The sequence below is a fragment of the Triticum urartu genome, chromosome 7, assembly GCF_003073215.2.
Source record: "Triticum urartu cultivar G1812 chromosome 7, Tu2.1, whole genome shotgun sequence".
NCBI classification, from domain to species: Eukaryota; Viridiplantae; Streptophyta; class Magnoliopsida; order Poales; family Poaceae; genus Triticum; species Triticum urartu.
Window position 1 is genome coordinate 710,112,011 of NC_053028.1, and position 23,088 is coordinate 710,135,098.

The 23,088-nt window shown below is 47.2% G+C and overlaps 2 pseudogenes; both read left to right on the top strand.

Moving 5' to 3' along the window:
• Positions 1-1,501: 1,501 nt before the first annotated feature.
• On the top strand, positions 1,502-2,545 carry LOC125519572 (annotated as a pseudogene).
• Positions 2,546-9,544: 6,999 nt separating this feature from the next.
• LOC125519573 overlaps positions 9,545-23,088 on the top strand; it is a 34,223-nt pseudogene continuing 20,679 nt past the window's right edge.

A 23,088-nucleotide genomic window follows, 5' to 3' on the forward strand; every position in this document is an offset into this window, starting at 1 on the left:
CCTGGCCTAAAAAAGCCCGACCGGGCTCGGCCCGACCTTGTCTATAGGTCGGGCATGGGCCTAGATTTTGAGCCCGAAGGCCGGGCTGGGCCTGGGCCCGCCGTACTAGCGATTTAACGAAGAGGTCCGGTGGGCTTTTACACTGCCGGGCCAGGCTCGGGCCCGCCGTATTAGCGATTTAATGAAGAGGTCCGGCGGGCTTTTACACTGCCGGGCCGGGCTCGGGCCCGCCATATTAGCGATTTAACGAAGAGGCCCGGCGGGGTTTTACACGGCCGGGTCGGGCCTGGCGGGGTTTTACACGGCCGGGTCGGGCCCGGGCCTGAGTTTTTTGCATCTGGCTTGGTTAGGCCCGACCCGAGGGATGGCCAAGTATACTTGATGGCTTCCCTCTGGGAGGTTTAGGTGGGGTGGCGGCCCCATTTTCCTTCCCATGCAGGCTCGCGACAGAGCTCATCGTCGGGTGTGGTGGCTCGACGGACTGTTTGTGGCTCGTGTGGGTCAGTGTGGATGCTGTCTTGGTTGGGGGCTCTAGTCTCCGGCGTCGTTGCGGGCCAAGGAGGTGGGTTTGGACCCGATGACTTGATCTCGCGAGCCTGAGATGAGGTGGCGGTCGGGACTCTTTTTGGCTCAACTTGATCCCATGGTGGTGCGCGGGGAAGGGCGGTAGATCTGGCAGGCTTGGGTGGATCTGATTCGTTGGTTCTTCTGCCAGCGATGAGGATTGTGGTTGCTTCTGCATGGTCATATGTCGCAGTGGCTTGGTGGAAGGTGTGCGCACCGGCGGAGGTGCAGTGCGTGGGGGTGTGGTGTTTGGCGGTGATCCGAGCGAAAGCTTGCCGGTCCCTTGCAGGGCGACGGCGTTGTTTCACCTCCTTGGAGGCGCCGCCGTACACCCTTGGTGAAAGCCTAAGGCCCGGCTGGGTCGGGTCGGGCGACGACGTTGATATTGTCGCTTCCCTCTTTAGGGTGTCGCCTTGAAGAGCGGGTTTGGGTTGCAACGATAGTCGGTCTCATCCCCATGCGTGTTCGAGGAGTCGTCGTGCTTCACAATTGGACACAGTTTTTTTAGGGTAATTGGACACAGTTGCGTGGTGACGAACCCCACTTCCGGTATGGTTGGATAATACCCCTCAAAAAAAGTATGGTTGGATAATAAGAGAGAGAAAAGAAAAGAAAAAAAGGAATTACACGACCGGAGACTTTGACGCCGACTAACGGCGCGTGATGCGCAAACGTGGGACGTGGCCACGCCGGACGTGATATCCCTGCCTTTCGGTCACTGACAGGTGGGCCCAGTACTTGCTGGGACCCACATGTCAGTTACTCAATGGCAGGTTTGGCCACGCCGCGCGCCCGCCGTCCCCGCAAAACCCGAACCGACTCTAGTCAGGACTAGTCAACACAACCCGGGCGTGCAGCGAAACGCACGTCGCCACCATGCGCCCCCCAATTCCACCCACAACCGCAACACCGCAACCACCTCCGAAGCCTCCCACCCATGGCGTCCGCCGCCCCCGACCCCGACCCTCGGCCTCCGGCGGGGCCTCCCCTCTTCGTCCTGCCGTCGGATCTCGAGGCCGTGGAGCTTCTCCTCCTCTGGACAGAGCGCGGCGCCGCCGCCGTGCCCTCCTGGATCCACCCGGCGGAGGTTTACGGCCACAGCCCCTAGGACCTCGTCGTCGCCCACCAGCCGGCCAGCGCAGCCAACGGCTCCAATGCCTGGTTCCTCGTGACCACCGTCCGCCACTTGGGATCCAAGGATCAGTGGATCCACCGCGTCGTCACAGGGGGCGGGACCTGGAAGGGAGAGCACTCCCACCCGCTCGTCTCCCTCCCCGGCCACCTCAATGTCGGGAGCGTCCGAAGCCTCACCTACATGGTCAAGGCCGACGACGGCAAGGACACCCGCACTGGGCACCTGATGCGCGAATACCGCCTCTCAGATGCCGCAGGGCTCGTCGCCGGCAGCGCCGACCTCGAGACTGTTCTCTGCGTTGTCTACTTCTCCCCGCGTGACGCCGAGGTGGCTGCCGCCAAGGCCGCCGAGAAGGCGGCAGCCAAGGTCGCCAAGGAAGAAGAGAAGGCCGCCGACCAAGCAAGGAAGTCGGTGCAGAAGGATGCCAGGAGGGCTGCTGCCCAGGCTCGCCGAAGGGCCTCCTCCTCCTCCTCCAAGGGCCAGGAGCTGGCCGCTGCCAATGCAGCAGCGGTGGCGGCTGATACTCACCCTCAGCTCCTTGGTGCCTGCGCTGGAGTGGCAGACCTTGGTGCCTGCGCTGGAGTGGCAGGCAACCCTGGCGCCCATTCCTCATCTCCGCTGGCCTGTGCTTCCACCAAGACAAAGCGTCTACTGCTGCTTGAAGTTGGATCTGATTCCTTTCCCATGCCTGGATCGTGCCTATCATGGAAGCAGGTGCATGAAGCTCAACAGGTGGAAGGTGAACCATCCTTCAAGAAGGCGAGGAGGCTTGACTGCAGCGGGTGGTTTCTCCTCGATGCACGCCACAAGGAGAAGCTGGAGGGATCCCCCTGCGCAACCGTTTGAGTCCCAACCACTATATGCAGCAGCTCTTGTAGTTAATAGCATAACATTTGTGCCAACTCCATGCCCCACGCTGTCGCTGTCCTCTCATAGACAATATACTTTTTGGAGTCGTTGCGTCGATTCGATTTCTGTACTGGTGCTTTGAACTCCAAAGTTGGAAGTTCTTTCTTGTACCTTGAATGTTGTTTCGAACAGAACATGCTCGGCGGATCTGGATTTACATTTGTTTTGGTGTGGTGTTCTTTAATTTTGGAGGAATTGCTCCAGAGGAAACACATATCAAATTCCAGGTGTATAACCATATATTGTTGTGGGTTTCAAGTTGGATGGATGGTCACATGAAAGAATTGATCTGATTTTGCTATCGTTTCTCTCTGTAGATTTTTGCTCATGCTGGGCTGTGTCTATCTGCAGATTTTTGTTCCTGTTCACCATTACAAAGCAACGCATGGTCCAGTTCAATTGTTACTTAGGTACACTCAAACTCATTGCTTTGCACTGGTCGTCGAGGCCTTTAGGCCTTGTACAATGGGAGATGCTTAGGAAGGTGCTTAGAAAAATAAACCGAGTTTTTCTGAAGCACCGGTGCCTATTTCTATAGGAGAGACGCTTAGTTAAGCGTCTATCCTGTACAAATAAACACCGGTGCTTAAAAAAAGCTTGGTTTATTTCTCTAAGCACCTCCCGTTGTACAAGGCCTTACTGATTCTCAGGGTAACCTATATGCTGCTTCTGTACCGCCTGTACATTCAATTATGCATTATGCATAGCTAGATTTTGTGAATAGCTATCTTGTTCCTATAGGATATACTTTTTCATTTTATTGGGAGTTCATCTGGTTATTTTATTTTTTACTAGAAACAAAATATCTTAATGAGTTACCGGTTTAAACAAATTGAGATTCGCTTCCTCAGATTGTTATCCTTTGGTTATGCACATATCTTCAGTTTATCTTAATATGTACCGAGGATTTTTGTAGATTATACTGTTTGACCACTTATTAATTCACCCCGTGTGAGGTTGTAGGGTGCTTTAGTATTACGACTTTGGCTTTAATTTTGACAACTAGGTATGTAGGTTCTGCTCAAGAATGCTTTCCTAGGACATCTATTAGTTATACTGTTTTACAGCTCATGCATGGCATGCAGAATTTTTTATTTATTTTGGAGAAAGCATGGCAGAATTTTAGAATCAGTGAAAACTTGACTTCCGTAGCATGAAAAGTAGCTGACTTGGTACTGTGTTTATATATGATTTGGTATGACATTTGTTATATGATACGTTGCTCAAGAATCCATTTCCCTGTTGCGGAGCATGTTTGTATAGCTGTCATTAACCTTATGGCATGTGTGACGTTGGCTTGCAGTCGTTGGTACGCTTAAATACTTCCAATTTTTCTCTTTGCCCCCTTCCATTATTTCCATGTGCATTAAGCAGAAGGATTAGAATTTACGAGGTTGCAATGATATAAGCATGTGCGTGGAAATAATGATATAAGCATGTTCAGTTAGTCCATGTAGAGTTGGTGTATCTGGACTTTGGAAGTCCATGTTGCAATGATATAAGCACATACCTTTTGATATCTACTCCCTCTGTAAAGAAATATAAGAGCATTTAGTGATCTAAATGCTCTTATATTTCTTTATAGAGGGAGTATTTGATTCTTACTTGTGCTTTGCAAGATAGGACCTGCCATTCATGATACAGTGTTCTTGAATTATTGTTCTTAGTAGCAAGGTTTACATTGGACTAGAACCTAGTCAACCTACAAAACTATGTGCCCTGTTGGCATTGCGAGTATTTTTATGCAGATTTCCTTATATAATCCTCTGTGGGTATGGTCTATATTGCTTGATATGTATTGACTCAGACTGTTTGTCTTGTTGCCCCTTGTAGAACAATCTAGGTTGTTGAAATTTTATGCAGGTGTGCTTCAAACAGAAGCACAACAACCAGCCGCTTAACCCTGCAAAAAACAAAAACCCAGCCCCTTAAGCAGTGGTGTTTCTAAAAAACAATTTGTTTTTGTTTTTGATTTAGATGAGGATTTTTTTTCCCTTTTCTTTATCTCTGTTTCGACATAACAAATAATTTTAAGGCATCCCTACTGGTGTGACAAAACCTTTCTCTTAGAGCCATCATTTAGGAATTTTATTGTGCTGGCCACTTGGTTTTTGCATACTGTCCCCTGTTGTGGTGTTTCTTTGTAGTTCTTTATTTGTCGGTTGTGTTGTTCCTCTGCAGTTCTTCATTTCTCGGTTGAGTTTGTCACTGGTTGTGTTGTGTTGTGCTTGCCAGCCTGTTGCAGTCTTCATTTTTTGGTTGAGTTGGCTGCAGTCGCTGGTCGTTTTTCAACATGTATTATCCTTTAAAATCTTGGTGTTGATCTGGTAAGCGCAGTCGTATTTGTTGGAAAAATGGATCCATTGTTGCTCTCAAAGCACTTAAGCGGGGTAGGGCCAGTGTACTGTCTGTGTTTGTTAAGCAGGGTAGGGCCAGTGCATTGCATCTGTATTAGTGGCGAGTCTTGGGCCAGTTTTCTTTCTCTTGAGATGCACATTCATGAATCTACTTATCTCTAAACAGTATATACTTAGCAAAAGTAGACCTCACAAGATTCATTCTAGATAAAAATAGCTGCACCCAGGATCCAAGTTGCTGCACGTTTGTGCAATACCCGACTCTCGAGGATGTACTATGTTGTTAAAAGTAGATGCACTTGAGGAGTTGAGTTCTGTTGCATTTTGTATTCGGAACTGTTATTTTTCTTCTGATGCACATACTAATATATATATATATACTCCTCTAGAGAAAGGTATATGTGTATGATTTTTTTGGTTTTGTGTTTGTTGTTATAAGTTGCATTTCTTATTGGGCATTTTGGCTTGTGGTACTGAACTGCTCTTATATTCCAGTAATGATAAATGAAATAAACTGCCTTTTGCATTCGAGAAAGAAACAAATACACGCATTTCCGGTCGATTTAGTTGTTGTTTGTAATGTTGTAATTTTTATTCTTGGTTGCCTTCATCCTACATTCATGAAGAATGTTCTTGTTTTGAACATTTTTCCTAGATACTCTACATGTTGAGGCATTTCTCATCAATATGCATGTTGTCGATAATTAAGTATCCTCCAAAATTGATAGTGTGCTTATTTTTTAGGAAATATTGGTTACAAAAAGTGGTTGCAACCGGGCTCAGATGGCCTTTCTCTGTTCACTTTCTACCATATTTTAAAATTAATCCATAAGGAGATGGCATCAAATGTATTTCTTGTTCGGTTTTGTTACTTCAGTCTTGGTAGTTATATTTAAGTCGAGTACATTTTTCTTTTACAGGTGCTGTTGAAAGCCCCCATTTAAAAAAACTCATGCTAACCAATTAATTGTTGTTTTATAGAACCTTACATAGTTTCTGAGTTCCATTAATGATGTTTTGGTTTTGTAGGAGTATGCTCTTTTGGTTGTTAGTATTAAGGTGGAGCTCCCTGCAAAAGTATGTCAGGAGAAGCTTCTACATTTTTCGTTGGTAGATTAGCATGCATGGACTCAGATGCCTTTTTTTTGTGGTTCTGCCTTCTGTTTCATTACCTTCTGGTCTAGTTGTCCAGATTATGTTTCACTAGTCAGTAAGTATGCGCTTTGCTTAATTTGCTGGTGGCAGCTATTGTGCCTTCTCTATTTCGATCATGTAATTTGCACTTGCCAGGGACGCAGTGCTTTCTGGTCACGAGCACAGGTGAGCTCGTTATCCGGGCTGCTTGTTCGGTCTTTGGAATTCGTTGCATTAAATTCCTGTGCCCCACTGGAGGCCACACACAAATAAGTAAACCGCGAAATACAGTAGAGCCGTATGGGCTACGTGGGCCAGGAATTGTGACGGGTAGATGTCGCCGTGAGAAGCACAGTACACGAGCCGTGGCTTGGTTCCTGAATTCCGTTGTGATCCATGGATCAGGAAACATGCTTTACGTCTCATGCCGCTGCTTCGCAGTAAATGCTGTAAGGGGGTCTGGTTCTATCCATTCGCTTGGGCGATCTGTGGCGCGGTGGAGTTGGTACTGGAGAAATACTTGAACCGCACAACAATGACGCCATGGAGCCGCTACACTACCGCGTGGTTCAGCAAGTCGGAGATCTCCTGCCACCTATGTCTGCCTAGAGTGCGGATGGCCAGATCTGTGCCGCAGAGGTGGCTGCATAGGGGCCGGATCAGCCACAAGGATCTGAGCATTCGATGGATCAGATTGACCCGAAAACTCCGGCCTGGACTCGAAGGTATGAGCGTTTAGCAAGTTGATGGCTGCGCTGAATGGCGCCTTGCATACGGCGCTAGTAATTATAGTGGTTTGTGCTTTGGAAATCTCAATATGAATGGCGCTTTGCATACGGCGCTAGTAATTATAGTGGTTTGTGCTTTGGAAATCTCAATATATTTAGTGCTGTGGATTCCTCTGTTTATGGATTGCTCTGTTCATGGATTTAGACATTAGAGTCATATATTGTTGTCACTGCGCTGGAACTGCTACGACCTGATAATTGAATTGCATTCCTTGGCACTGGGTTTAAATCTGACGAAATTGATTAGTGCCCAGAAATGTTATAACCTGTATATAGCAGTATAAACATAATTGTTTACTACTCCCTCCGTCCCATAATATAAGAGTGTTTTTGACACTACTGTAGTGTCGAAAACGCTCTTATATTATGGGACGGAGGGAGTACCAACTACTGAAATATTGTAACAAAGCAGTAGCAAAATTGTGAACAAAATTAGGTGGGGCATGAATGATTGCTTAAGTTCAGTACCATAGTAGGCAGATTTTGAGATTTCTGCTGGACAGAAAAATTTCTCACGACCTGTCTTACATGCAGGGTTAGGATCGGAGCTGCTGCACCACGGAGGACACCATGCCCGGGTTGCGTCAGCGGGTTAGAGAAGGCAACAATTATGTTTAAATCCATGAAAAAATAAACCCCCAAGGTATGTTTGCATTAAGCACTCGTTATAAAAATTTGCAAGTATGCCTTCCAGTGGTTTCAACAAGGCTGTGTTTGGGTAATAAAGGTTTTGAGGGACTGCTTGCACCACCCCCCTGGCACAGATAAATGGTACTGGAGATCATTTCAACATACCTGGGCTGACAAATGCAAACAATGCAACCTTAGGTATATCTCCCCAGCATCAAACTGTGAACACAGAGTAATTTTGCACATCTTGATCACAGGGCTAACATCCATCTGCTGTGGTTGTAGGTGTTCTACCTTGATGCAGCAGAAGCAGAGCAAGGAAGCCCGAGGACACCGGTGGGACTTACCTGGCCCTGGCTCGGATGCTAGCGAGGGTCACAGAGAAATGCTAGACATGCGCCATGAAAGCCCGATAGAAGAAACAAAGAGTTCAATCTGCACTAGAAACTACTGAATCGCTGTTCACGATTGCTCTGAGACTGCGGTGGCAGCTTGTGTACAGCACGCGCTGGCTCCCAATCCTCTTCTGGTTACGAAATGCTGCTTCCCTCAAAAAAGAAAAAAAGAAAAAAAATGCTGCTTGTTGTCCAGGCGCTGGGCATGGATCTGTGGGAGCTCTTCCTGGTTAGATTTTCTTTTTGGTAAATCTTCCTCGTTAGATCGATTGGAGGCGGGGATCGAACTTTGTCGGAGAAGATTAGGTGGTGGGGGGCCGAGGACACAATAATTGGGCCAACTGTTGCCATTAGTACAGAATCTTGCTTGAGGCGGCCCAACTCGTCTAGATTTTCCCGAGCCGGCTTGACCGAGGCCGACGGCGTTGTGGTGTCAGACGTGGACCACCGACACTGTTTGTTAATATAAATACGCGCAAGAGAGCTGGGCCCTATACGGGGAGTGTTGGCTATCCCGAGAGAAATGAAGGGTAGCGATTACGTGTGCATCTGTGCCCGAGCACAGGATAGCACTTTCGACTTACTTTCTCTGTATCAGCATAATCTCAATTATTTATTATAATAATATTCTTTCGAAAAGGTTATTCATGCTGGTTAGTAGGTAATGTATTGATTATTCAAATAGACTGCTTAAACTTATTGATTTTCAAATTGGCATTCCATTTTGTTTTGCCATCTGTTTCTGCGGGCAATGCGCGACAAACCTCACTTTTCTAAACCTTCAAATTTCTCAGTTTGTAAGTACAACCCAGCTGGATTTTTTTTAAGAAGGAACCCAACAGGAATTAGAACTGCTTCTCCAATCTTTTTTACTTCGAACCATGTAGGAGAAATGCAATGCATGTACTATACTTCCTCCGTCCCAAAATAAGTGACTCAATTTTGTAATAACTTTTGCACTAAAGCTAATACAAAGTTGAGTCACTTATTTTGGGACGGAGGAAGTATTAAAGAAGAGAAGGTTTACACGACTGGTATACATCCACAAAGCCGGAAAGAACACACACCCAAATCTTACTAACTAGACGACTGAAACAAAGCTACAGTGATCCCCCCTAGTTATTTCCATGTCATCATGTTTTGCAACAATGCATGCCACTTGTCCCAACTCAAACTCAAATTCAAATTCAAACTGCAAGTCAAAATTTATTTCTTCAAACAATAAAACAAAATGTTGGTAATATTACAAATAATCCCAAAGTAATTTTCCTAAAGAAATGAACCATGTTTGAATCCCCAAAGTGCCCCTAGCCATATTTAAAGTGGTCCAGTAGCAACTAATTGGGCCATTTTTAAATAAACAAATATTTTAATTAGCATTTCCAAATAATGTGATACTTTGTGGAAAGCTCCAAAATACTTCATAGTATTTATCAGCCAAGTTTCATGTTTAAAAAGAATTCGATTGTTCTGAAAGAAAAATACAAATCAGGATAGAAAATGAAAACAGAAAAAAAAACAAAGAGAAACTACTGTGCGGCTAGGCCTTACCAAACCACAGTGCGGCCTAGCCGATCCTTGCCGGCCTTCCCCTACCTCCCGCGACACCCTAGCAAAGGCCGCGCGCACGCCATGGCCACCGACGCCGCACACCCATCCAGAGCTGCCCCAGCCCTATTAGAGCACCCCCTGGACCTCAGATCTCTCTCCCTCGCATCGTTCTGGAGCATCGCTGAGCTCCACCATTGCCGCCTCCTTGTCATAGTCAAGGCCACTAGCCAGTCCTCGCAGAGCCAAAATGTCCAGGAGATGCGGGCCTTCCTCCTCATCGTCTACGCGGAGCAACGCAAGCTGGATCGCCCTGCTTCATCACCATCGCCGCCATCTTCGCCGCCTCTACCCGACTACCACCGTCGTTGATTCGCGCAACACCGGGCACCCATGGATTGGCTGGACTGATTTGAAAATCAGATTCACCGGCTGCGTCTAGTCGGCCGCTGTCTGAATCGCTTTCCAAAAAGTACCTCGGCCCTTCGCCCATGAAAGGGGTTTCGGCCGAGGCTGGAGAAGGGTCATGAGTCGCCTCTAGCTCATGAAGGAGGAAGGGTGTTTCAGTGATAGAAGTTTCGGGAACGGGAATTGTGCCTGTGAGGTTGGAGTCGTTAACCGACGATCCCATCGATCCTTTGCCGATCTCACAGTGGAACTCTCAATGAAAGCATCAGTGTCGGTGTGAAAATTGGCAGACCTCAGGGTAGGGGGTCTCAACATGTGGATCTTGGATAGATGGTAACAGGAGCAAAGAGATGATGTTTACCCAGGTTCGGGCCATCTTGATGGAGGTAAAACCCTACGTCCTGGTCTTGTTTGTATTGATAGAGATGTATCAAGTACATAGTTGATCTACCTCGAGACCGTAAGATGTGTTCTAACTCTAGGGCTAGGTGAATACAATTGTGTTGAAGTCCCCTCTACGGGTTAAACCCTTTGGCTTAAATATAAGTGGGGAAAGAACCTCCCTTATAAGGAGGTCCAACTCCCACTCAATTAGCAATGTGGGACAAAACTTTAGTAGTATCCCTTGCCTTGCATAAATGGGCTAAGTGGGCCTCTAGAATTTATTAGGAATTTCTGAAATTGTTATTGGGATGGCCCATAAATAGATAAAATTCCAGCAATCCCCCACCAGATCCTAGAGGCACATAGAATTTGCCTTTAGTTCCAAAACACTATTTTATACACCGGTACTGCAGTGGAGACTGTTAAGTTGAACTTCCACCTAGAACTCTATGCTACGCTAGTAAGTAACTTGAACAGTGGACTGGGCCTTGAACTGCAAGTTTTCTGCGAATCTAGCTTCACATAAAGCCTTGACCGATAAGTGGCTACCGTGGGTCTTCCCCGCGGGTGGAGCTTATGCGTCATACTCCGAGACTTTTCATGAGTTTACTAGAGAGAACCCTACTCTCATAGATTGCGACGTTTGATAATCAGACTCATAGGTGTGTTCTTCAAAAGATGTTCTGCAGGACAACATCTCTGCTTAAATGAGTCACTTAGAACACATTAAGATATACATCAACCTGCCATGCAATTTTAGGAGAGTATTGCATCTTCATGGAGTGGTATTGTTAATAGTAAGGATACTCTCCTCTCAGTTGACCAACAGCTTGTCTTCCACATCTAATTCACGGGATCTCCGATCATAAAGAATAGGTTACCACCGTGAACAACTCATATTGTGGGTCTCATACCCATCTCCCTCGATGCATTATCTATCACATTACGTGATAGACCCGTAGTAAAAGGATCTGCCAGATTTTTAGACGTTTGGATATAATCCAATGCAATATCGGAGTTTCTCATTTTTCTGACAGACTTTAACCTTCTCTGAACGTGTCTTGTTGACTTCATGTTATCCTTTGAGCTGCTCACTTTCGTGATCACAATTTGATTGTCGCAGTTCATAAGGACACCCGGTACAGGTTTCTCAACGACCGGCAAGTCATTCAAGAGCCGACGAAGCCAATCTGCTTGCAAGACTTCCAAGAAACAGCGCCACCTCCATGAGTGAATACATATCCGCTCGTGGCCTTTATCTCATAAGCATCTGAGATCCAGTTTGAGTCACTATACCCTTCAAACACCTTTGGGTGCCCGGTGTAGTGAATTCCATAATTTGCAGTGCCTTTCAAATAACGCAAAACTCTCTCTAGAGCTTTCCAATGCACATCTCCTGGTTTTGAGACAAACCGACTCCGTTTGCTAACAGCAAAAGAGATGTCAGGTCTTGTAGCACTTGCTAAGTACATAAGCGAGCCAATAATCTGAGGATATTTCAATTGATCTCTAGCAATTCTTCGATTCTTTCGAAGTAACACACTTGCATCATAAGGTGTTGGAGAGGGCTTGCAGTCACTATAGCCAAAGCGACTCAAGATCTTTTCTACATAGTGAGATTGAAGCAATGTAATCCCACCATCATCGTCTCTCAACAACTTGATGTTCAGAATGATATCAGCCACTCCTAAATCCTTCATCTCAAAGCAACGAGATAAAAAATTCTTGACCTCCTTAATAACATTCAGATTTGTTCCGAAAATCAGTATGTCATCAACATACAAGCAAAGGATAACTCCCTCGCCCCCACCATGGCGATAGTACACACATTTATCAGCTTCGTTCACAACAAAGCCTGCAGCTGTTAAAGTTCTTTCAAACTTCTCATGCCACTGTTTGGGTTCTTGCTTAAGTCCATACAAAGACTTCAGCAACTTGCACACTTTTCCTTCCTGACCATCTAGTACAAACCCATCTAGTTGTTCCATATAAATTTCCTCGTCCAACTCTCCATTTAGGAAAGAAGTCTTAACATCCATTTAATGAACGAGAATACCATGCGAGGCAGCTAGTGAAAGTAGAACTCGAATAGTGGTCAGTCGAGCCACAGGTGAGTAAGTATCAAAGAAGTCTTCACCTTCCTTTTGGGTATAACCCTTAGCCACAAGCCGAGCCTTGTACTTTTCAATAGTACCATCAGGCCTAAGCTTCTTGAATACCCATTTGCATCCTATAGGTTTGCACCCATAAGGATGATCAGTTATCTCCCAAGTTTCATTCGCCAAGATGGAATCCATCTCGCTACGAACCGCTTCCTTACAGTAGTCAGCATCTTCAGATGCATAGGCCTCTGAAATAGAACTGGAAGTGTCATCTATGAGATACACAAGAAAATCATCACCGAAGGACTTTGCAGTCCTCTGTCTCTTGCTCCTAGTAGGAACTTCATTGTTCTCCTCCACAGGACTTTCAAAGTGTTCCATCGAAATGGCAGGTTCGGTAATTGTAACTGGATCTTGATTCGATGAACTAGGCATCTCCTGATTAGATGAAGTAGCCATATCCTTCATGGGAAAGATATCTTCAAAGGAAGTCGCATCATTCGACTCCATGATCATACCGACATGCATGTTAGGTACCTCAGATTTTACAACCAAGAATCTATAGCCAATGCTATGAAAAGCATATCCCAAGAAAACACAATCCACAGTCTTTGGTCCAAGCTTCAGCTTCTTTGGAATTGGAACATTGACTTTCGCCAAACAACCCCATGTTCGTAGATAAGATAGTTTTAACCTTTTCTTCTCCCATTCCTCGAATGGAGTTATCTCTTTGTTCTTTGTGGGAACTCGGTTTAGGACATGACATGTCGTCAATATCGCCTCCCCCCCACCATGCCTTGGAGAGACCCGATGTTTCTAACATGGCGTTAACCAAATCAGTTAGAGTACGGTTCTTTCTTTCGGCCACCCCATTTGACTGAGGTGAGTAGGGAGGCGTCCTCTCATGGATTATACCATGTTCCGCACAAAAAGCATCAAATTCATTGGAAAAATACTCTCCACCACGGTCGGACCTAAGCCTCTTGATTTTTTGATCAAGTTGGTTTTCCACTTCAGCTTTATAGATCTTGAAAAAGTTCAAAGCCTCATCCTTAGATTTCAGAAGATACACACGGCAGTATCTAGTGGAGTCGTCAATTAACGTCATGAAATATTTCTTTCCACCTTTTGTCAAAACACCATTCATTTCACATAGATCTGAATGTATGAGCTCTAGTGGTGCAAGATTTCTCGTTTCCGCAGTCGTGTGAGACTTACGAGGTTGCTTAGCTTGCACAAAAACTTGACACTTAGATACCTTGATAGTGGTGAAACTAGGGATTAAGTTCAACTTCGCTAGTCGCCACATGCAACCAAAGTTAACATGACAAAGACGTGAATGCCACACATTTGATTCACTATTGTTGCAAATATGATTAACAACTTTATTGCAAATGTCAGACAAGGATAGACGAAACAGGCCTCCTGACTCATAGCCTTTACCAACAAAGGTTCCATACTTGGATATTACAAATTTATTCGACTCAAAGACAAGCTTGTAGCCATCTCTACACAGGAGAGATCCGCTAACAAGATTTTTATTGACGGAGGGGACATAATGCACGTTCTTTAGCCGCACGATCTTCCCCGAAGTAAACTTCAGGTCGACCGTGCCAACACCACGAACAGAAGAACTTGAACCGTTTCCCATCAGCACGGTTGAAGTCCCTGTGGTCTGATAAGACAAAAACATGGAAATATCACCGCATACATGCACATTAGCACCCGTGTCAATCAACCAATCAGGAGAATGACATATTGAAAGAATAGTGGGAAATATACCATACCCAACATCCTTCATGTCAATGTCTCCAATGACAACATTAGCGGTCTTGCCGCCTTTCCCAGGATGACACTTGTCATAGCGATTAGGGAAACTAGGAGCCCAATGATCAGGATCCCCACACACATGACAAGCACCTTTCTTCTTGTCATTCTTCTTCTTGAAGTTCGTGTGTTGCACAGCCTTGTTCTTCCCATCAAACTTGCCCTTGTTCTTGAACTTGTGGGGCTGGAAGTTCTTCTTCTGTACCAGATTGGCACTAGATCCTCCCTTAATACCTCGAGCATGTGTGTCCTTTGCTCTCACCTTTTCTTCCACATCAAGAGTACCAATGAGATCCGGGACGGAAAACTCCTGTCTCTTATGCTTCAGTAAGGTAGCAAAGTTCTTCCATGAAGGAGGAAGCTTAGTGATGATACCTCCGGCAACAAACTTGTCCGGTAGCATACAACTGAAGTGCTCAAGTTCTCTAGCAAATGACTGTATCTCATGAGCTTGCTCAACCACAGAGCGTTCTTCAGTCATCCTGTAATCATAGAATTGCTCCATGATGTACAGCTCAGTGCCAACATCCGAGACCCCAAACTTGGCCTCGAGTGCATCCCACATATCTTTTCCATTATCAATTGACGCATAAGCATCAACTATGTTCTCACCAAGAACACTCAAGAGAGCAGCCTTAAACAGAGTATCCATTTTCTGAAAAGCTTGTGCCTGTTGAGCATCAAGCTCTCCTTCAGGTTTGCCGAGAGTGGCATCATAGAAACTCATGGTTTGAAACCATAAGACTGCTCTCAAGCGCCACCTCTTATAGTGGATACCCTCAAGCATAGGAGGTCTCATGGAAGCAGCAAAACCACTCGGGGTAAATTCCCTATAATAAGGTTTTTGGATTGTTGGAAATATGAGCAATTTACCAAATGATTTTATTAACAGAAATATTAGATAAAGCATGACTAATATAACAGTGATAAAACTAGTCATGCGATCTGACAGAGAGAAGGTAAATAACATCTGCAAATATGAACTGTAGCCAAGTTTATCTACAGTAGACAGTAGGACAAGTTTCATATATGTAGCAGAACCTAACATATGTAGGGCAAACAACAGAACAAAGAACTGTGGCAGAACTTCGAACAGAAAGGAGAAGGACACATACGGGACAGCAGCAGCAGTTGCACTGGACATGGGGTCGATGTCCTCCCCGGCCATGTCGTCGAGGAGGTTGTCGATGTCGAGGAAGAAGTCGTCGTCGGGGAGGAGGAGGAAGAGGTTCTGGTGCGTCTCTCTGGGAGGAGATTTAGACATCGGCTCGGCTCATTCCCGCAACCCGCGGCGCAGCGCGGGGGGCGGCGGAGGAGGAGCGCGCGTGGATGTCCCTCTTGTTCTCATGCTCATACAAGTGGGGAAAGACCTCCCTTATAAGGAGATCCAACTCCCACTCAACTAGCAATGTGGGACTAAACTTTAGTAGTATCCCTTGCCTTGCACAAATGGGCTAAGTGGGCCTCTAGGATTTATTAGGAATTTCTGAAATTGTTATTGGGCTGGCCCATAAATAGATAAAATTCCAGCAGAACATGTACTGGATGATAATTCATCTCAATCAAAAAAACATAGTTGCATATTTTTTTCACTCTTCTCCATTCAATTTTGTTCTGGAAGTGATTAGGTTTTAGTGAGTTGGAGTATGTCTATCCAAATATGAATTCCTGGATGTAATGGAGCCCAAGTTTTTTTATTGAGATTCGCCCAAGTTAAATACAGTGCGAAAATTCGAGTCTATCTTGGTATTAGAAGTTTAAATTTTTTTATAGTAATATGCATTTTAATCAGTAGTAACTACATACATATGGTGGCAGATAATATGTATGAGGCATGTGCATGGTCAGATTTTTTTAATAATAGTGTATTAGTATTTCAGTAATTATCATATTTATTAAAAATTCAGTTTGGACACGGTGCATACCAAATTATTTCTATTTGGTTTCAGTATATTCCACATTTACCAAAGGGGTGCACAAAAGTGCAACCATCAAAGCATGTACAAAAGCTCGATGACAAGACTATTTCCTCTATCGATTTTATAATTTGCACTATATGCGTTCAAGATTAAGCTTTTGTATTCTCTCTTAACATAAGAAGGAACAAGAAAGGTAGATAATTAAAAAAATGGCATCTGATGTCTGCATTGATATCTATTATCTTTCGAAAAATATAAAAAGTCAAATTGTTTTTCTTATGATTGACTCTTTGAGGCTCTCTCATTGTCTATCTAATAGTAAATTGCTAAATTTGTCTAGAGACGTGCAGAATAGGTGAGAGGTGAACAGACAATAAGAAAAAAAATCAATATTGTGAAGGCATTACATACCATCATCAGAAGTCAAAAGTAGTTTGATCTCTTATCTAAATGGAGAAAAGATTAGTATATGCTTCATGTCATATTCTATTATTTAATATACATTTTTCCTCTTTAGTACAAAAAGATGTGGATATTAAACCCAATGGTAAGATAAGATGTAACTTTTCCACAAAAAAATGCTGGACATTTCAATTTCTTGCTCCTGGCAAATAAAATTAGCCAAAAAAAATTCATCCATATTTTATAATGTAGGCCAAGTTAAAGTACTAGCTTACTCGCACGGGTTGGCGACTAGTAATAATAATATTTGTTACATTGTAGCACATGAGACATCCATATTCCTTCCTGACGATAAAGGGCTTCCCCGTTTTATATATTATAAAGCAACCATCCGATACATCCAGCTTGCTGGGGCCGCGGCACAATCAAGCCTAAAAGTAAAACAAGAGAAAGAACGAGAAACAAATGCCTACACCGGTAGATCAATAAAATGAAGATGACCAGCAACCGCTGCACCATTTGGAGAAGTGCCACCGCGGACCTAGCACTTCAAAGCGTCGCGTACCGAGCAGCACCTTCAAAAAGGAATGCGACGACGATGTTGCTGTTGCCCAGACAAGTCCTAGTGTTTCCCCCCATACGCAAAGGACAGTGGGGAAGGGGTATACTCGATGTCATCCAGGAAGGTCCGGTGGCGCCCGCAGGCATCACCACGTCGATGCCGGACAAGCCACCAAGGATTTATCCCGACCCAAAACAACAAACACCACCCCAGACGATCGGTAGTGCACCACCCAACCTGCCGCCCACTAGCCTGTGCCCCCACGATCACCGAACCAACTTCACCGTCTCACTGAGGCCACCGACACGTGACACCTAGAGGAGGGAAGAGGAGCCAACAGGCTCGGGGGCATCCACAACTCTGCCGGCCGAAGGGGACAACCTCCACTGCCGCCGCGGAGCCGACCAGACGTGACGACAAGGGCCTACCAGGCCCCTACTGGACCGGCCGGACCCAAATGGGTCCGGACAGGCCCTCCCGCCATGCTGCAGCATGCCGGCCGACCAAGCCGCCACTACCCATAGACCACGAACGCCTCGCCACCACCATCAGGGAGCCGCGCCGCCGCGCGCCGGACTGCCGGCCCTCCCCAACCCAGATGGGCCTAATAGGGCCAAAATCTAGGTCGAGCGGGCGCCCCTAGCCAGCAGCAGCACCATGCTGCCCCGTCGCATCGAGGGCACCCGAGGCCCGCGGGATCCCCACCGAGCCACACTGCCGCCATCAGGGGGCCCCACGCCCCCCTACGTGCGCACGGGGGAAGGACATGTCCGCCGCCTCCAGCGCCGCGTGGGGCAAGGCCCGGCTGACCATGCCGGCGGCGGCGGCGGTTAGGAGAGAGGGACGGGTAGGGGTGGCTGGAGGGGAACAGAGGGTTCGCCCGTCGCCCATGAGGGGTGGCTGGATGTCCTCCATTTTCCTTCCTTGATGCAGGAGAAGATGATAACTGTGAATTGGTTGACTCGCGCAACGAGTATATATACACGCGACCATTTCTACGTACGTAACTGTTTTTGATGAAGCGAGGCACCGACATGCCCGATCAACTCAGCTTGCAATACAATGCCTTAATTTAGGTCAAAACACCGAAACGAATTCCATGACATCGCAAGTTTGACTCACGCGCGCTCGATCGGCGCCACATACGTACATACGTACGTACGTATACACGTACAGCTAGCCATCACCCAATTATCCACTCGATCGTCCGTCCGTGCTCGTTTCAGAGCCATCACCTTCACCATGGCACCAGGATTCCTAGTGGTGGTCGGTTAGCTTGCTTGCCTCAGCTATTATATATACACTAGGGGATGCCCCGCGCGTTGCTGCGGGATATTAGTGCGAGAAATGGCTAATGAGAGATGATGGACTCTCTAGACTGACATCTATCGATGAGATAGATTTTGTTTTTCTCTATTATCATAATAACTGTTTGTGTTCTTAGTTGTAGTTCTCATATTATTCATCCAAATATCTTTGTCAAAATAATCAAGTGTCATCAAAGCATTCGAAGACGCATATCACCTTTGGATCCCATCAAATCCACTAAACTGAATGGGAACGTTGCATGGTGAGAAAAATAAGCTGAGGTAATTGACTGCAATTGCACTACTTGATGTTCTCATTATAGTTGCAGATGCCCACGGAGAATTGCACATGCAGCAGACATAGCTGGCGCCGTATGACCGTTCGATAGACGATAACAATTCATCGCCTCCCTTTGCTCACAAAACAGAAAAAACTTTGTCACCTCCCTGGTTGTCACGCATCCCATTAGCCCAACCAAGATGCAAGAATTTCTCAAATAGAGGCGATTGGTGACATCTAAAACTTCATAAAGAAAGTAAATAGCACTCATGAATATAATTTGAATACCGTGATTTATATACCAACAATTGCAAGATGTATTCGTAAATGAAATGCTCATGGTTTGTAGTAGATGAAAAATAGTAGCTGGGCCTAAAAAAAATTCAAGAAACAAATATATGACAAAAGTTGTACCTTGTGATTTCACCTGTATCCATGGATAGGACTTAACCTTGAAAGCCGTACTAACTATTTTTCTACATTATAATTTTCTCAGATATTGAAATCACCATCTGTATTAAGGAGCACATAATACATACAGAAGATACATCACACAAAACTGGTTCAGAATTAACAAATCGATCTGGATGCTACACTGGACGGGAATGAAATCCAAGCAAAACCATGGCCTCTACTTACCCCAAAAGTTAGCCAAAGCTGTTGGAAGGCGAGGAATACTGGAGAAGCTTTGTGAAGGGAAGCCTGAGATCCACCACGAAACAAATACAACAGCAACGCATCCATACCTCCTAGAATTTGTACATGACCCTGAGCCACATACCAATCGCTAGAACAATGAGACAATAATGTGTTCTGGGGAACAACTCAGGCATGTGCGTGGAGATCTAGACAAATGCATAACTGGAGCAACCTCATTTTTCTGCTTGTACGTACCTTGGTAACAGAGGCACTATTTTGATTCGATCAGGCAAACTTGTCCATGCTTAGTATCGGTTTGGCGCAACAAAAAAATCAGATGGAATTTTGTGGAGGGAAAAGGTGAGAAGCAGAATAGGGAGGTCCTCACCAGAGTTCTTGTAGTGGCCGCTTCAGCTCCTGCGAGGTCGCGACGACGCAATCGTGGCCGGGATGAGCTAAACCGAGCCAAATCCAGTGGCGGTCGAGCAGTGGCAGCCACCCGGAGGCAGGGCGCAGCTACATGTTGCAGGTTTCGGCGTACGTGCAGGTTCTTCTGGTCCCAGTGGCGCACGACCTCAAGGTTTGTGTCTATAGGTTGCCTGTTTTATGGAGAATGAAGATGGTCAGTCATAGAAGGTAAAGAGAGGCATCAAAAATCAATTGATGGGGGAATTAATTGGGGCAGTAGAAACGTCAATCTTAATTGAGGAAATCAATTGGTGCGTTCTCGGAAGGAAGGAACCGAGAAGGATGAGACAACTGGGGGCGTGCTGTTCTTTAAAAAAAACAGCAGGGGCGTGGAGCACAGGCTGCAAATCTGAGCCACTTGTGGTCAATCAAACGGCTGACAGAATTTAAGATGACGTGGATGCATGAGAAGGCAGGAAAATCAGATAGTGGGGTGCAATAGATATAGTAGATGACATGACACATCGTGGTAAGCAACAGCAGCTGCCAAGCAGGAGCGAGGCCAACAGCAGCCGCCAAGCTCAACAGAGAAAAACCTAGCTAGCGGCCACCATGGCACCAGGACCGCTGCCGGAGTATCATTTGAGAAAAAAAAGGACCGCCGCCAGCCCTACCGGACGAGCTCGTCGGAGAGATCCTGCTCCGCATCCCGCCCGACGACCCCGCCAGCCTCCTCCGTGCCTCCCTCGTCTGTAAGTCCTGGAGCGAGGCCGTCTCCCAACGCTGGTTCCGGCGCAGCTTTCACAATCTCAATCCATCACCCACCGCGCTTGGGGTTCTCCATGACTGGCACGATGAGGCCATCCCTACCTTCATCCCGGCCACCGCGTCGCCGTTCGCCCTCGCCGCCCCCGACCGCTTGCTCTGGCAGGCCGTCGACTACCGGAAAACGGGCATACGCCGACGGCCAAACATATGCCTACGGCTGCCGTCGGCCTAGTTTGAGATATGCCGACAGCCTAGTCTTGGCCGTCGGGTTACATGGATCTATACCGACGGCTGCCGTCGGCACAGAACGGCCGTCGACCTACGCGCAGAAATACCGACAGCAGCCGTCGGTATAACGGCGGGCCCGGCGACCCCGCCCGTGACGAGCGGCTAACGCCGTCAAACCTATGCCGACGGTCGGGACGGGCGGCCGTCGGCATATCTCCGCATGCCACGTCACCGATACGCGGCGTAGGTATGCCGACGGCAGCCGTCGGCATAGTTGCCACGTCACCGATCCGCGGCACGGCGCCCACCAGAACCCTGCCGTATCTAAGCCGTCGGCATAGCTATTTTTTTACATACTTTTTTTTGCATATTTTTTAATGCTTTTTTTACATACATTTTTTTTGCATATGTTTTTATGCTTTTAAAAAAATATGTTTTCATGCTTTTTTATGTATTATATGAATATATATGTAGTTTGTAATTTTTCCATAGATTATGAATATATATATATATAGTTTGTATTTTTTTCAAGCACATTAATAATATGTTGTCATGTTCTTTTGAATATAGGTCCTTAAATTTTATTAAAATCAAAAACAGCTATGCAACAGAAGTTGAGTGGCGGTTGCAAACGCCCGGCACCCGTCTCCGGAGTGTGACCCCCTCACGTCCGCGGTGTGCCCCCCTCACGGACGGCGCCGCCGCCAACATCTGGAGGGCGGAAACAGCCGCATCGGGTCTATACGGAGGGGACGTTGCTCTCAAGTGTTTCTATGGGATGACCTACCACAACCGGGTGGTGTTGTGGCATGTTCGAAGAGGCGGCACGCATCTCCGGGGCGTGGCCCCCCTAACGGACGGCGCCGCCGCCGGCACCTGGAGGGGGAAAACAGACGCATCAGGTCTACACGGAGGGGATGTAGCTGTCGGTTTGGCCCGGATGATGCTCCCAGGTGTCCCTCTGAGCTGACCTGACACAACCGGGTGGAGAGGTCCACTGTTCAAAGCCCGTCCGTGAAAAGTCAAAGGGCTAGATCTCGTGGTCAACCGCTCTAGGGTTAGGCGGGACGGGGGCCCTGAGGGGGTAGCAATGCCACCGGAGCGTCACACTGGCCCCTCATACATGCGGGGTGGTGTGGTGGCATGTCCGAAGAGGCGGCACGCGTCTCCGGGGTTTGGCCCCCCTCACGGACGGCGCCACCGCCGGCACCTGGAGTGGGGAAACGGACGCGTCGGGTCTACACAGAGGGGATCTTGCTGTGGGTCTGGCCCAGATGTTGCTCCAAAATGTTCCTATGGGCTGACCTAACACAACCGGGTGGAGAGGTCCACTGGTCAAAGCCCGGCCGTGCAAAGTCAAAGGGCTAGATCCCGTGGTCAAACGCTACAGGGTTAGGCGGGACGGGGGCCCTGGGGGGTAGCAATGCCACCGGAGCGTCGCACCGGGCCCTCATACATGCAGGGTGGTGTGATGGCATGTCCGAAGAGGCGGCACGCGTCTCCGGGGCGTGGCCCCCCCTCACGGACGGCGATGACACGGTAGTAGACGTTCTGCGGTAACGATGCAGCGTGAATATTATTAAATACTTAGAGCGCGATAAAATCATGAGTTTTTTTGCACGACGTGGGCACATGTGCTATAGGAACGATGGTATTTTTTCATAATTTTTGGTGATGGAGAAGTATCCGAAAAATTCCCTCTACGCGGATTGCCCTTCGCGCGTCTACGGCTGTGGCCGGCGGCCTCCGGGGGCTAGCATGCCGCCAAATCTTGCGTAGGCGGCCTCTCACAAGTCTGGAAGTGTTGCGGCGGTTGCAAACGCCCGACACGCGTGTCCGGGGTGTGCCCCCCCTCACGGACGGCGCCGCCGCCGGCACCTGGAGGGGGGAAACGGACGCGTCGGGTCTACACGGAGGGGATCTTGCTGTGGGTCTGGCACGGTTGTTGCTCCAAAGTGTTCCCATGGGCTGACCTAACACAACCGGGCGGGGGTCCGCTGGTCAAAGCCCGTCCGTGCAAAGTCAAAGGGCTAGATCCCGTGGTCAAACGCTACAGGGTTAGGTGGGACGGGGGCCCTGGGGGGTAGCAATGCCACCGGAGCGTCGCACCGGGCCCTCATACATGCGGGGTGGTGTGGTGGCATGTCCGAAGAGGCGGCACGCGTCTTCGGGGCGTGGCCCGCCCTCACGGACGGCGATGACACGATAGTAGACGTTCTGCGGTAACGATGCGACGTGAATATTATTAAATACTCGGAGCGCGATAAAATCATGAGTTTTTTTGCACGAGGTGGGCACATGTGCTATAGGAACGATGGTACTTTTTCATAATTTTTGGTGATGGAGAAGTATCCGAAAAATTCCCTCTACGCGGATTGCCCTTCGCGCGTTTAC